The sequence below is a fragment of the Salvelinus sp. IW2-2015 genome, linkage group LG18 (genome assembly GCF_002910315.2).
Source record: "Salvelinus sp. IW2-2015 linkage group LG18, ASM291031v2, whole genome shotgun sequence".
Taxonomy (NCBI): Eukaryota; Metazoa; Chordata; class Actinopteri; order Salmoniformes; family Salmonidae; genus Salvelinus; species Salvelinus sp. IW2-2015.
Genome location: NC_036858.1, coordinates 6,958,307 through 6,966,919, shown reverse-complemented (window position 1 = coordinate 6,966,919; position 8,613 = coordinate 6,958,307). Strand labels below are relative to the sequence as shown.

General features: G+C 46.6%; 1 pseudogene; it reads right to left on the bottom strand.

The window, feature by feature from the left end:
* Positions 1-1,385: 1,385 nt before the first annotated feature.
* The window catches only part of LOC111977577 (pleckstrin homology domain-containing family A member 1-like), a 41,690-nt pseudogene continuing 34,462 nt past the window's right edge, over positions 1,386-8,613 (bottom strand).

The following is an 8,613-nucleotide window of genomic DNA, read 5'->3' as shown; positions in this document are numbered from 1 at the left end:
GAGAACAGGTGCAACAAAGAGCTTCCTAGGGTTAGAGGCAGATGCTTGGAATTTAGAGTGGTAGAAAGTGGCTTTAGCAGCAGAGACAGAAGAGAGAATGTAGAGAGGAGGGAGTGAAAGGATGCCAGGTCCGCAGGGAGGCGAGTTTTCCTCCATTTTCCGTCGGCTGCCCGGAGCCCTGTTCTGTGAGCTCGCAATGAGTCGTCGAGCCACGGAGCAGGAGGGGAGGACCGAGCCGGCCTGGAGGATAGGGGACATAGAGAGTCAAAGGATGCAGAAAGGGAGGAGAGAAGGGTTGAGGAGGCAGAATCAGGAGATAGGTTGGAGAAGGTTTGAGCAGAGGGAAGAGGGAAGAGATGATAGGATGGAAGAGGAGAGAGTAGCGGGGGGGGATATCATAAGGTGAATGCACCAATTTGTAAGTCGCTCTGGATAAGAGCGTCTGCTAAATGACTTAAATGTAAATGTACTTTCCCTCAGATCTCTATGGGCCCTTGTCAAACTATATAGGATTTTTTTTATTTAACCAGGCAGGTCAGTTGAGAACAAATTCTTATTTACAATGACAGCCTAGGAACAGTAGGTTAACTGCCTTGTTCAGGGGAAGAGGAACATATTTTTATCTTGTCAGCTCGGGGATTCAATCAAGCAACCTTTCGGTTACTGGCCCAACGCTCTAACCACTAAGCTACCTGCCACCGTGAATAGGATGCCATTTTGGATGGAACCTTAGGGGTATGATGTCGCCGTGATCATTCATACTGATGGGATTCACATTAAGACCACAGTGTGTAGTTCAGAAGACCAAACAGTGGTGAATGAGATAGATATTTACTAAATGTTTACATGTATTCACTCTCCATGGGGTTGGTAGAAAGCGGATTTTTCCGGTTTTCAGGGATACAGTATTTTCAACCTAACTTCCGTTTCCCCTGAAAAACAGATGTGGGGACGCCGCTCGGGCATTTTTTTTACGCCTGCTACGTTACGTTAAGATGTATTAATAATACAAATACTTCCAATTGACAGTAAACCTCTATCAACCATCTCAGTTGACCATAGATGCCTATAAACAATGCCAATAGATGGTGCTAGAACCCTGCTTGGCCGGGTTCTTTCCTATGGTCTTACCAGGCCTTGAAGTGGCAACTGTTAACGCTGTAAATTGGTGACATCTCTAAATGCAATCTAGTTACATGCTGGAAAATGTGAGGTTACAAAAGAACATAGCAGACATTGTATTGAATGGAATAAATATTTGATCAAATAAGGACTTGTAGTTATTTCCTTCAGCAGTACATAGTGTCAATCTACAGCCAACACAAAAATTACATTATTTACATGACTTGAGTCAAATCAAACATGAAGCAAAAAGTCACACCAACTTGAATCCATTGATTTATTTTCAAACTCCACTTAATAAATAATGCACACGATTTAAGAACATCAGGTACACAATTAAAAGGGTCAAAATAGCTTCTTGTTTTTTTTCCTCTATAGAAAGAACGCAGGCACTTCAGCAGCTATTACAGTAAGAGTTGTGCAACACAGTAAAAACAGGAAGAGCACACAGCTGAGGCCAAAGGTCAAACCTTCCTCCCGTCTTCCACCATATTGGCAACGCAGGTACCCTATGTCTCCCCCACAGACACGCAAACAAACCGTCACAGCATTGAGAAAAGTAGTACAGTACTCATACAGTAGAGAAGAGGACGTCAAAGGAACACCCATAAAACAGATCAAGTGTAGCGGGCAGATTATCTGCCCACATTGTATCCACAAAGTGCCAGTTAAAAGGCCATACCCACAGGCCTATAGATGTATTGTACTGTACTGTGCATATCTGTCCTCCTGAGGGAGAAGTCACTATACAAATGCATGCTAACGTTGACAGGCACATAACATTACAGTGCAGGACTTAAATTTGGCAAAACACCTAGGTGTGACAGTGTGTGTGTGTGTGTGTGTGTGTGACTGATTGAGAGAGAAAGAGAGAGTCTGAACGAACACAACAGGTGTAACTTTCATTAGAGCATAAGGACTCAAAGCATTTCTGAAGGAGTACTAAAAACAGAAATATACACAAGACCCACTCACTCCAAAAAACACCTGAAAGCAAGTATGGTGCACGGAATTTCAACAGGTTATTTGTAAGATTTTGGTTTCATATTTCATTAGGTGCTTCCACAACGGCATGCTTTGGATAAAAACTAAATGGTCAGCTTAAAAGAAAATATATTTAACATCTTAAAAAGTACATACAAATCTAAACCATTGTGTATACGAGTGGGGTTGTCTCATTGTCGACAGCTACAACTTTTTCGTTTACATAACTATCAATAAAAATAACATCTAACGCCTCTTTAAATTAGGCCCAACAACCCTGATAACAGTAAATCACGTGACGTCAGGGAGAAGGAGGAGAAGGTGGAGAAGGTGGAGAAGCGTGAGCAGTGAGTTTCTCAGCAGAGTAAGCTAAATCAGTAACCTCTTTAGCCAATGGACAAGGGATGATGTTATTGAATCATACCACACAATGCCAACACCAAGAGAGAAAGAGCAACACCCAACAGAAATATCAACAACGAAAGAGACTGAACTAAAACCAAACACCTGACAAGGTCTCCTTGCCCTGACACATCACGCCATTGGCTGTGTTAAGAGAAGCTCTCGATACAGGGGTAGAGTAGACGATCACCAATCACAACCAGGGACCACTTCCTGTCTTCCTGAGGGCCAGGTCGGCTCTGATTGGTTCAGCTCCATTTTTTGGTCACTTTTGATTGGCTTTCCGTTTGTCGTTGGTGATAACTGCCCAGTCCCCTTTGTGTCAGTGTGAATCCACCTGCATCCACATCCAATGAGCAGGTTCTGTGCATGGGGAGTGAAGGACAGGTGGTGGAGGGAATGGGGGAGTGGGGTTATGGGTGAGAGCTTGCGGTGTCCTGTGAGGCAGGGGTTAGGGGTCAAAGGTCAGGGGTTAGACTAGAGGCTCACACCTGGCTGACATGCAGATCTGAGTCCTCGAAGCTGAGGGTGGAGATTTCCGATTGGTCGCCCTCTACTTCGCTGCGTCGTCTCCATGGCGACCGGTCCTCCCGGTCGGCGTTGGTGTGGTACAGGGACGAGGCGCTCACTTGGACAGGCGGGGGGTCTCCTGGAGGGAGAGGCGGGAGCGGGGTGGTGGTGGTGCCTCCGGGTGGCCTCGCCAGGGCAGCAGGCCCATGAAGTCCTGGCTGTCCCAGGTAAGGGCCCGGGGCCCCCTGGGGCTGGGGGTAGGGTGGCTCTGCCTGGACGGGCGAGCGAGGGGCGGGGGGTCCCCCGTGGTTGCTGCTGCAGTAGAAGCTGGAAGGGATGCTGGTGGTAGAGTGGTCGCTGTGCTCCTGCATAGTGTAGGAGAGGGAGGGGTTGAGGGAACGGACGGAGGAGGGGGACAAAGTCATTCAGATTCAGAAGCACTGGACGCAGGGGACTCAGTCAGGTCAGTCACAGTGCTGTAGTGTGGGCAGTGGCACAGGGTGGCAGGGCAGGGCAGCAGCAGCAGTAGTAGTAGTAGTAGTAGTAATAGTAGTAGTATCAACAGTGGTGCTGGTGCAAAGGGTTACAGTAGTGGAAGCAGGAGTGAAACAAAGGCAGCAGATGTAGTTGGAGGAAGAGGAAGCAGAATAGCAGCAGCAGCAGAAGGGATGGTACAGTAGAGCTCACTTGGGGAATGTTAGTAACTCACTGTCACATTTTAATCTCTGAAAAACACGACAGGGAGAAAAGACACAACAACGAAAACAGATGCCCAAAAGTTAGTGAAAAGATGACCAGTTACAGCGAGCGAAAAAACTGTTTAGGAGTATCTCGTTTTAGCAAGGGCGTGAAAATATTAGATGATGAGGAAGTGATAGATGGAAAAAGTGACACAGCACGAGCGTCCAGGAAAAATGGGCAGAGGGATGACATTTAGAATAGATGGGTAGAGCTCGGAGAACATAACTATGTGTTGAAGGGGTGGGGTGCATAAGGACATGTTGACATGAAATCACAGTATTACTGGGTCATTAGAGAACATGAGAGGCTTCAAACTACTAGACATCACAGGAGGCTGGTGGCACCTTAAATGGGGAGCACGGACTCATAGTAATGGCTGGGACGGAATCAATGGAATGGTATCGAACTCCATGTGGTTTCCATGTGTTTGTTGCCATTCTATTCACTTCATTGCAGCCAATACTATGAGCCGTCCTCCCCTTAGCAGCCAGTGCTAGTAACAAGAGACTCTAAAAGCAATGTGGCAATGTTAAAAAGTCTCAAAGTTGGCAAGTGTAAGATGTTGAAGCCAATGGATGAATGAATGAAGATATAATGGTCAACCTTGAGGATTGCTGTGTGTGTTTCTAGGAGAGGTGGGGGAACATGCATCACCAGACCTAGCTAGCACCTACCAGACTTAGCTAGCAGCTACCAGACCTAGCTAGCAGCTACCAGACCTAGCTAGCAGCTACCGGTAACTGTACAACAGGCTACTACACTACAGCTTCCCAAGATACATTGGAACCCAGTGACGCAAAACAGTTCTATATGGAATAGTTTCTTGCACATGGAGGCCAGATCACTGTATTATCTGTATAAAGGAACAGACACGCAGACTGGAGGTCACAAAATCAGTTATAAATGCATGAAAGTGGGATTTTTTTATTCAACTAGGCAAGTCAGTTAAGAACAAATTCTTATTTACAATGACAGCCTAGGAACAGTGTGTTAACTGCCTTGTTCAGGGGCAGAACGACACATTTTTACCTTGTCAGCCCAACGCTCTAACCACTAGGCTACCTGCCAGATGAGGATGGAGGAAGAATAGGCAGAAGGTACTGAAAACCAACAATGACATAGAGGGGGTTTTCAAAGAAGCCTGGTCGGGACCAGACCATACTAAGCTCCGGAAGGAGGGCGAGGAGTGAGGTCATGTGGACCAGGCGAGTTAGTCTGACCAATCAATGGCAGATTAGATTATGCCTGTCCAGACCAGTTAGGACAGAGAAGGGGGAGGGGCTAATGATCAGCACTCAAGCATGAGATGGAAGTCTATCTATTAAATGGGCTTGCTTGAGAGTTTCAGAGGGGATTAAGCAATCATCAAAGCTCCATTCCACTACATTAGACTAGGGCTGTGTCCGAAATGGCACCCTATTCCGTATATAGTGCACTTATTTTGACCAGAGCCCTCCCTATGGGTCCTGGTCCAAAGCAGTACACTAAATAGGGAAAAGAGTGCCATTTCAGATGCAACCTAGGACTACGTCTGCAAAACAAACAGAGGAAGCTGCTGGACTGACACGGGGGCTCACATACGTGCTGCATTCACCATTGCGGAATGTATACCTCTGTATACAAGGGTTCGACAGCCGACGGGCCTGACGCATCTGCAAGAACACAGTAGTGCACATCTTCATTAGAAGAGAGAGAACGGGAGGAGGAGGGGGAGGGGAGGACGCTCCGGCTGAGAGAGGAAGGGATTAGAGAGAGAACAGGAGAGGGGCTGGGGTGGAGGTGTGTGTGTGTGTGTGTGTGTGTGTGTTGTGTGTGTGTGTGTGTGTGTGTGTGTGTGTGGGTGTGTGTGTGTGTGTGAGGAGAGTTAGGGTGAGAGTTAGGGTGGGGAGGGGAGGACGCTCCGGCTGAGAGAGGAAGGGATTAGAGAGAGAACAGGAGAGGGCTGGGGTGGAGGTGTGTGCGTGTGTGTGTGTGTGTGTGTGTGTGTGTGTGTGTGTGTGTGTGTGTGTGTGTGTGAGAGAGAGTTAGGGTGAGAGTTAGGGTGGGGAGGGGAGGATGCTCCGGGTGAGAGAGGAAGGGATTAGAGAGAGAACAGGAGAGGGGCTGGGGTGTGTGTGTGTGTGTGTGTGTGTGTGTGGTTGTGTGTGTGTGTGTGTGTGTGTGTGTGTGTGTGTGTGGTGTGTGTGTGTGTGTGTGTGTGGTGTGTGTGTGTGTGTGTGTGTGTGTGTGTGTGTGTGTGTGTGTATGAGTGTACGAGTTAGGGTACCCGTTGGTTAGGGGTTTTGAAGTGTAGCTGGATCACCTGGTTGTGAGTAGAGATCGAATACTGCCTTGTGTACTATAATTATGTCAATGCAAAAATAGGACATGGAAACCAACAAAACAATTAGGAAAATCAAGGTGGCACACAGGTACAGAAATTTAACTGTGATGTCCAGTTTGTAAGCTGGGGTGGGTGGTGGGTGAATGGGTGAATGGGTGAATGGGTTACATCCAAACCGGATTTTAATGTTTGCTCTTCAACAGACAGAAACATCTGGAAACTAGAGACACGGATGTAGACTCAAACATGGATTTCCTCCAAAGACAGTAAAGTATCTCCCCTCCGAGCAGAGTTCTCCAATACTGGTCCACAGGACGTGCAGGCTTTTATTCTGACCCAGCACAAACATACCTGATCCAACTAACCATCAGGCCCTTGGTTAGGGGAACCACTTGTGTTCTGTAATTCTTGGCTACAACTAAAGTGTCGACACCCTATTGGTCATGCAGAACCAGTATGCAGGACCAGTGGCTCAGGCCCAGCCCCAGACTGAATACGTACAGAGGCAGCTGAGCGTCCGGGCCCCCGCTGGGCCACAATGGCTCCTGAGATGGCCTTGATCCAGCTGTGCATCTCCTCTGGACTGTCCGACTAGAGGGGGAGGAGGGGGAGGAAGAAGAGGAGACACGTAGGAAACAGAGAGAAAAGGAGGAATTCACTGTGACAATGGCAAGGAACACTGACTGTATCTCTTCGTCAGTTTTGCTGGAATGAAATCTATAAGTTCATCTATTACCCTGAGAAAGAAAATGTCCCACCTGCATGTAGAAGGTCCTCGAGCTTGTGACGACTTCAAATAGATTGTCCCTCTGCATTAAGTCACTGGATGGAAAGAGATGACACCACTTTCAATAATATTCAAACATCCCGGTGACAGAAATCACTGGGTCTGAATGTAAGAACGCATCGCCATCAAAGGGCGACGGTAAGCTCACTCTGTTGGTCCACGTCCAACATGTATTCTTATCTGTGAGCGCGCTACAGTTGTTAGCCATGTCTGATCCCAAACGGCACTCTATTCCTGGTCAAAAGCAGTGTTCTAAATAAGGAATAGGATGCTATTTGGGAGACACGCCATGTCCGTTTACTTTGGCACTATGCCTGTCAGCGTCAATAGCCAACCTGTCCAGCTCAGTGACTAAAGTGGAACAGACACTGACCTCTGCTTGCACTCCTGAACTTTGTGAACCTCTTTCAGCGGGATCACACGCAGAGGCTCCCTCTCCTGCGAGAGAGAGAGAGAGAGAGAGAGAGAGAGAGAGAGAGAGAGAGAGAGAGAGAGAGAGGAGCAAAGACAGAAGAGAGACAGAGAGAGAGAGAGAGAAGAGAGAATAGAACAGAGACAGAGAAAGAGGAGAGAGAGAAAAGAAAAGAGAGAAGAGAAAAGAGAGACAGAGAGAAGAGAGAGACGAGGAAGAGAGTCGAGACGCTAGAGAGCAAGGAGAACGCGAGAGACAGAGAGGAAGGAGATCAGAGAAGAGAAAGAGAGAGAGAGAGATGAAGGATCTAGGAAGAGAAGAGAACAGAAAATGATATACAAAGATGTAATTTCACCTGACAAATACATACATAGCGCCATCAACTCCAAAGCAAACCTAATGTTGCATGAACAACCACAAGACCTAGTCCTGATGTTCCGTTGAAAAAGAGACACAGCAGAAGGTAGAAGGGGCTCAAGTATTCGAGCATCATTGGCATTATGCTATACTATAGGATCCCGTCCAGATTGAAGCCTATATAAAGAAAGAGGCTGCAGAGAGGCGAGCCTTAGCTATCCTGGGGTTCGTATATATAAATAATATATTCATACATTAACCATTGTCATTCAGTAATTGCCTTTACCGACACAGGCAAGTCTGTAATTGTATGGCATCTTTCCTTCATCCTGCTAAACCATAAGCAGGGTAGTGTTACACAGACAGCCTCAGACTGTTGCACGCAGCACACAACACACACACACTTAGAAATGTCCTTGTTTTGAAAGAAAAGAAATTTGTGTCCCATTAATTAATTTCAAATTACATTCAAAATAATCAAAATACATTAAGACATTGTTAAATGGAAAAGACATGCCAGCTGGAAACTGAATTTTATGCGAAACACATATCGTACAGAGGTCCTTATCAGCAACCACACTCCGTGCGATCACGTGTCGTTAGCTACAGTTATATAAAAGGCTAATTACCATTATAAAACCTTTGCAAGAAACGAAGATCGCGTAACCAACCTGTTAACACTCCTCACAGAACAGCGCAAACGGCTCTAACCAGAATAGAAAGATTAGGACTATTAATGAAGCTCTAGGAGACTTTGAGCGTCTGTTTCTCAAAACTACACTCTAAACTTGTCCTCTGCTCATGTGCACCTGGCCTCCACCAATCCTCTTCTATTCTGATTAGAGCCAGCTGCTGGTCCGTTTCAAAAAAAACCTTTCTAAGTGGGCCCCAAACTTTTGAACGGTAGGTACGACGCAAAATCCCTAAAGCAAACACCCTGTCTCCCTATCACCAAACACACACAACACACACACC